The following is a 6,000-nucleotide window of genomic DNA, read 5'->3' on the forward strand; positions in this document are numbered from 1 at the left end:
TGGTGGAGTTTGAGGTGGAGGAGGAGGTGGTGGAAAAGGTGGAGGAGGAGGAATGGGGGCATCTGTAGATGGTTCAAGAACGGCATCGTAGCCGCCAGGGAGGATAGAGAGTGGTGCATCAGCGAGAGACAGTGGTATTGTCATTTCACTCCATGCAGGCACAATCTGTTCTTCAACAACAGCATTACACACCAGTGGTGTGAACTCATGTGGGTGCATGAGAGGGATAGTGGCATTGTCAATAATGAGGACACCTGAAGTGAAGTCAAGCTGTGTCTGATAGTGAAGCAAGAAATCCCAGCCAATGATTAAGGGGGGATCAATGTCACGGGCCACCTGAAATGGAAATGTGAAGCAATGAGAGGTCACAGAAAAATCCACATTAATTGTACCTAACGTGTCAAGGGGGACACCAGACACAGAATTTACCTTAAGAGGTAATGAATGGAAAGGGCGTGTACGCAAACTAGGAATGACTGAACGCAGCTGATCACTAACAAGAGAGACAGATGTACCAGTATCTATAAGGGCAGGAATTTGCATGTTGTCAATTCTGACCAAGATACGAGGAAGGCAATCGGAGCGAAGGGAATCAGTGGGTCTATCAGGAGAGATGGATGCTGGTAGTCGACCCGCAGTACCAGCTAATACCAGTTTCCCGGCTGAGAAAAGGCATGTTGAGATCCATGGGGGCCGCCATTTTGATTGTCTGCAAATGAAACATGGCGAGAGGAAGTGGGGGTGCGGTAGTCATGGGAACGATACGGGGAGTGAGATGGAGGGGGGCGAGCGGGACTATCAGTCCTGTATCGCATGTAATCTCGGCGTGAAAATCGCACGTCAGGTCCACCATAACTGGAAGACCGATCAGGAGAACGATATTCCCGACGGGAATACTGCCATGAATTGTGAGGATGATATGCGGATGGGGAGCGAGTACGTGGATGGTGACAATAGGAGGATGAAGGGAGATATCGAATTGGTGAGTTAGAACGGGAGTACGGGGAAGGGGAACGATATGATGTATCCTCCCGACGAGATGTAGACGAGTGGTGAGGATGTGAGTGTGCCAATGAGCGGGAATATGGGGAAGGGGAACGATATGATGTATCCTGCTTGCGAGATGTAGATGAATGGGAGGGGTGTGCATGTGACAATGAGCGAGAGTATGGGGAGGGGGAACGATGTCGAGCGGCTGTATTGGGAGGGTGGTCGTGGTGCGAACGACTGTTGACAGTTTTTGCCAAATCACCTACTTGAACCTGAAGTTGAGCAAGCGACTCAACTACTGTGTTCAAAACATCTGCAGAGGGGGCAGCAACAGCAGCAACAACTGGGGATTGCGGGCGGTTATGGGGAAAGGGGAGACGAAGTGCCTCATCCGCTCTTTGGATCTGATGAGCGATGCGGAGTGCATCGTCGAGAGTTGCAGCGCCATGCTCATGGCATTTTCGCTGCAACTCCGCATCCAATCCTGCCAAAAATCGACGGAAAACTTCGTCGTCCCTCGCCTTTTCGTCAAAATTAGGGAAAGCAAGGGATGTTAATCTGGTGAGGTCTGCAACATAAACCTCAAGGGGTTCATTTTGGGCGCGGGGTCGGGCGTTCAACATTCGCTTGAATGTTGAAATTTCTGTCGTTTTAGAGAACACTTTGGACAAATGTGTCTTGCATTTTGGAAAATTACACTTGTCAGCAGCTGGCAAGGAATCCCAGACAGTGAAGGCAGAGCCTTCCAAGCGGGAGGGGAGGATTTTGGCCAGATCAATCTGACTACTGCCTGGCCATGCTTCTGCTGCTACTTCTAATCTCCTACACCACTGGGAGAAATCTTCTCTCCCATCGCCGCTGAAAGGAGGAGGGAGATCAATGCGGATGAGGGGTTGGGAGGAGGAAGGAGATGTAGATGTGGTAGGAGTGGGTTGTTCAGTAGCCATTGTTAGAAGTTAACAGGTTTAACCAAGTCAAGAATGAGAAAGAAATATCGAGTACTATGTAAACCTACTTAACTGATTACACAGGAGAGAGAGAGAGAGAGAGAGAGAGAGAGAAGAAAAAGAAAGATGAAGAGAAAAAAATATGCAGATGTGAATAAATCACCCTAGATGCAAACATAAAAAGGAAAAAATCAGCAAACAAACTTATGCTCAATCAAGCATAAACTGACATACAAAACTAGCAGTATGTCATGAACCGTAATCAATGTAAGAAAAACAAGTAATGTCATCAACAAACAAACACACGTCAAACAATTACAATTAAATATGTATATCAACATGCGCATAAAATGAAAGCAAAAAAAAATGTTAAAACAACAGAGTGTAAACCATCTATGTACCAACACTCAGAATATCAAAAACAAATCTCATAAAATGAGGACAGGATTAGGACAAAAGAAAAGGCTATTTGTAATAAGAGTCTGTCCAAATTTAGTAATTAATGTTCAGTGAAAAAGGAAAAACTAATATGAATAAGAAGAACTCATCCAGATCCCTCGTAGGTGACCGGTAGCTCTGTACAGTCCATGTATGACGTCACTGGTTGATGACGACTGAACAGGAGACACAGCCAGATACAGCACAGGTAAACTCCCGGTAACATTAAACAGCATTCACAGCACAAGTCAGCGATGAAAAAAAAAAAAAGATCCAGGATGAAGAACAGCTCAGCACTGTAAAACAGCAAAGGTTGGTTCTCCAGCAGTGGCGAACAGCTTACATTAAAATACAGAACACTCCAGCATATAGATGATGATGCCACAATGACGACAGGATACAATCCGCTAAGGAGCACAATATCACGTCGCTTGAAGTATAAAACGGATATCAATCCACTGCTCCAAAATCCACGAAAGTGATGATGAATATAATAGTTAACTCTGCAGAAGTGATAGTTCACAGCTGTTCACTGTGTGAAACTGCAATCTCACAGTGAAAAAAAAAAAAAAAAATTGTGTCAGCAGGAGCCCTATACTGCACAAAGGCTCGAATTCAGTTCCACAGAAGAGATAGGTCGCTGTCGCAAGATGATCCACAGTCGAGAAACAAAAGGTATAAAACAATCCACAAAGTGCAAAATCCAGAGCGGTATAACGTGAAGATGGGCTCGTCAAATCCATCCCACCGCTGCCACCAGAATGTAACACCTTTGTTTTGTAGTTTTGATGTTATTCTTCGATGGCGTACCATAGGCGGTGTTACATTGGTAAAGTTTCTCGACACTCGACGACAGCACACAGAAGAGATCAAGAGACCAGTTCTTATTACAAAGTATACAGGCTCTTTATTTAATCACAGTGGGATATAACACTTAGCAGAGATATATATGAACAGGTACTCCCCATCAAACGGCCATATATCGCCCCTAAAGAGGGATGGCAAGGGAGACCAACGCTTATGTCCTTTACCCGAAGAGGGTGAAAGAGAGAACTCTTGACCAAAAGCACATGGTCACTTTTATAGTACATCTATACTCAAAGGAGGGGCTTAATCTAAATAATATTCAAATATTCAAAACAGAGGGATTCAGATTATAATAAAACAAAGGTGTAGGTTAATAATGACCACTGTCAATCCATGGATCACTGACACCAGTGACTCACATATTACAAGATGGGGATGATGGGGGAGAAACTTAGCACTGGTAGACAATGGGGAGACAGGTTATCCAGAAATGTTTATGGGAGAGGTTAGGCTCCTAGGGAGGTAGGGTGTGTGGACTGACCACAGGATGTGATGACCGGTCGGGTTGGACAAAATTCTGGGAATAACAATGAAGGAGTTTTCCCTCATGTCTGTAGTGGTTGAAGCTCGGGTTTGTAGCAACAACACTCCTACATTTGATGTATTACACATATATACAATATATCATGCATAAAGATATCATAGGATTCAAGTATAAGTTCAATAAGTTGTGTCCCTCTTATCATCAGGCATAAACTTAATTCATGGGCGCAGTTTGTGTGATGACAGGAAATTGTGAGGAATATATTACGATTTGTGAATATAATATCATTATTATTATTATTATTATTATTATTATTATTATTATATCATAATTATACGAGATCGTCAAATCATTTTCATCGATGGCGTTTTTTAACCGATAAATCTAAATATTCGTTGCGTCATACTGGTCCCGATTTATGGAATACGTTAGAACTGAGCAAATTCAATACACAGTTTAAGTTCAAAAGGCAGTACAAGAAGTTATTGATTAGTAAGTATTGATTGGATTATTATGTATGGATGTATTGGTCTTTCTTCTATTTGTATTATGGTGTTTAATGTTTTTCTCTTTTTTTGTTATGATTAATTAAATATTGATTTTTTTAAAGTAATTTTCAAATGATTATAACGAGGGGTATGTGCAACGTAACAAGCCTATTTTGGCTTTCTACGCGCATACCATTTTCCGATCAACCAAACACATAATGTTAATAAGTTTCCGTTTTTTATGTACCTGTGATATCTGTTTTCCCGATGTGGTTTTTTATTCTTTTGTCTTTATCATAATCTCACCTTGTTTTGTTGTCGTTTCCATTGTTTTTAAACTCACTTTTTGTACAATTTGCTCATATTCACATGTATTTTTGTATATTATATACTGAATCGGAAATAAAGATTGAATTGAATTAAATGAATTGTATTATACAATAGACAAGGAGTCACAGTAATGACCAATGAAAGACAGTCGTCACTCATATTCTGCTTTTATCATTAAATATTTCAAAAGACTTTGTGGAAAATGTGTACTGTTTGACATAACGGCCAAAAAAAAAATCTGATCGTTGCCTGACCACAAGATACATTTGGGAAGAACCCAAGGATTCAAACTCCAAAGGTATGAAGATTCCCTGACAATTACATTACCGTTCTATCTTATCCCATACAATATCAACGACGGAAGAAAAAAAATGTCGGCAATGCTAGCAGTCAAAATAATATAATGAAAGTATCGAAATTAGCATTTTATTTCATTTCATCACATTTCATTTCATTTTCCACACATATTACATTTGCTACATACATCTAGGGCCTAGAGATCAATGAATAGTAACAAATATTTGAAAATTCCGTGTACACAGACTGAACTTTACATAATATTACAAGATACATGAATACGTAATGTATCTAAAGCGGTCTAAAGTAGGCCCTACGTCATATTCATATTTGAAAAATAAGGTAATGTGCGGGGAACCTATACAGAAAGGCATTTTTTGAGGGGGGGGGGCGCATGTTCCCAGAAAAGAAGTCGCACACACTCATGCACACACACATACACACACACACACACACACACACACACACACTAAATCCTGCAAGCACTCAAGTACACCTGCGCCCCATTTCATAAATGAAATGGCAACTTCTCATAGCAACAGCCAATCAGGAAGCTGGATTATTGTTGTTAACATTACAATTGTCATTTCAGCAAGAGATGCTATCGTATAAACTTTTTTATGAAATGGGGCCCTGGACAAGCATGCGTGCACACACACATACACGCCCACACACATAGCACGACATGCACAACAAAGAGAAATGAAAGACAGTGAAAGAGAGAAAATACCAACAAGGTCGTCATATAGGGACATTATTAATGTGGGTATATACCCACAGCTCCGAGTGAAACGAAAACATGCAAAATACTTAGTAAGGAATTGTAGGGGAGACAATAATACCATATGCCCCCACCCCCCCCCAAAAAAAAAATTATAACTTTAAAAATAGTAAATCAATCCAAATACAATTTCAGGGTACGAAACTATAACTCATTGCCCACATCTTACACAAACCCCATTTTGATTTGCTTCAGTGGTCAAAGAGAAATGATGAAATTTGTAGAGCATGTCAGGAATCTCTTCCCTCCAAGTTCTGTCTATTAACACACAAGAGCATCCAAGTGCTAAACTTGGAAGAATCAGACTCATGACATGCTTTACAACAATCCACATTTCTCTGTGACTGCTTAACCAAATTGAATGGGGTTTTCTGCAAA

Source organism: Diadema antillarum, unplaced genomic scaffold (assembly GCF_040938485.1).
Source record: "Diadema antillarum isolate AM-2024a unplaced genomic scaffold, OU_Dant_1.0 scf00000170, whole genome shotgun sequence".
In the NCBI taxonomy this organism is placed as follows: domain Eukaryota; kingdom Metazoa; phylum Echinodermata; class Echinoidea; order Diadematoida; family Diadematidae; genus Diadema; species Diadema antillarum.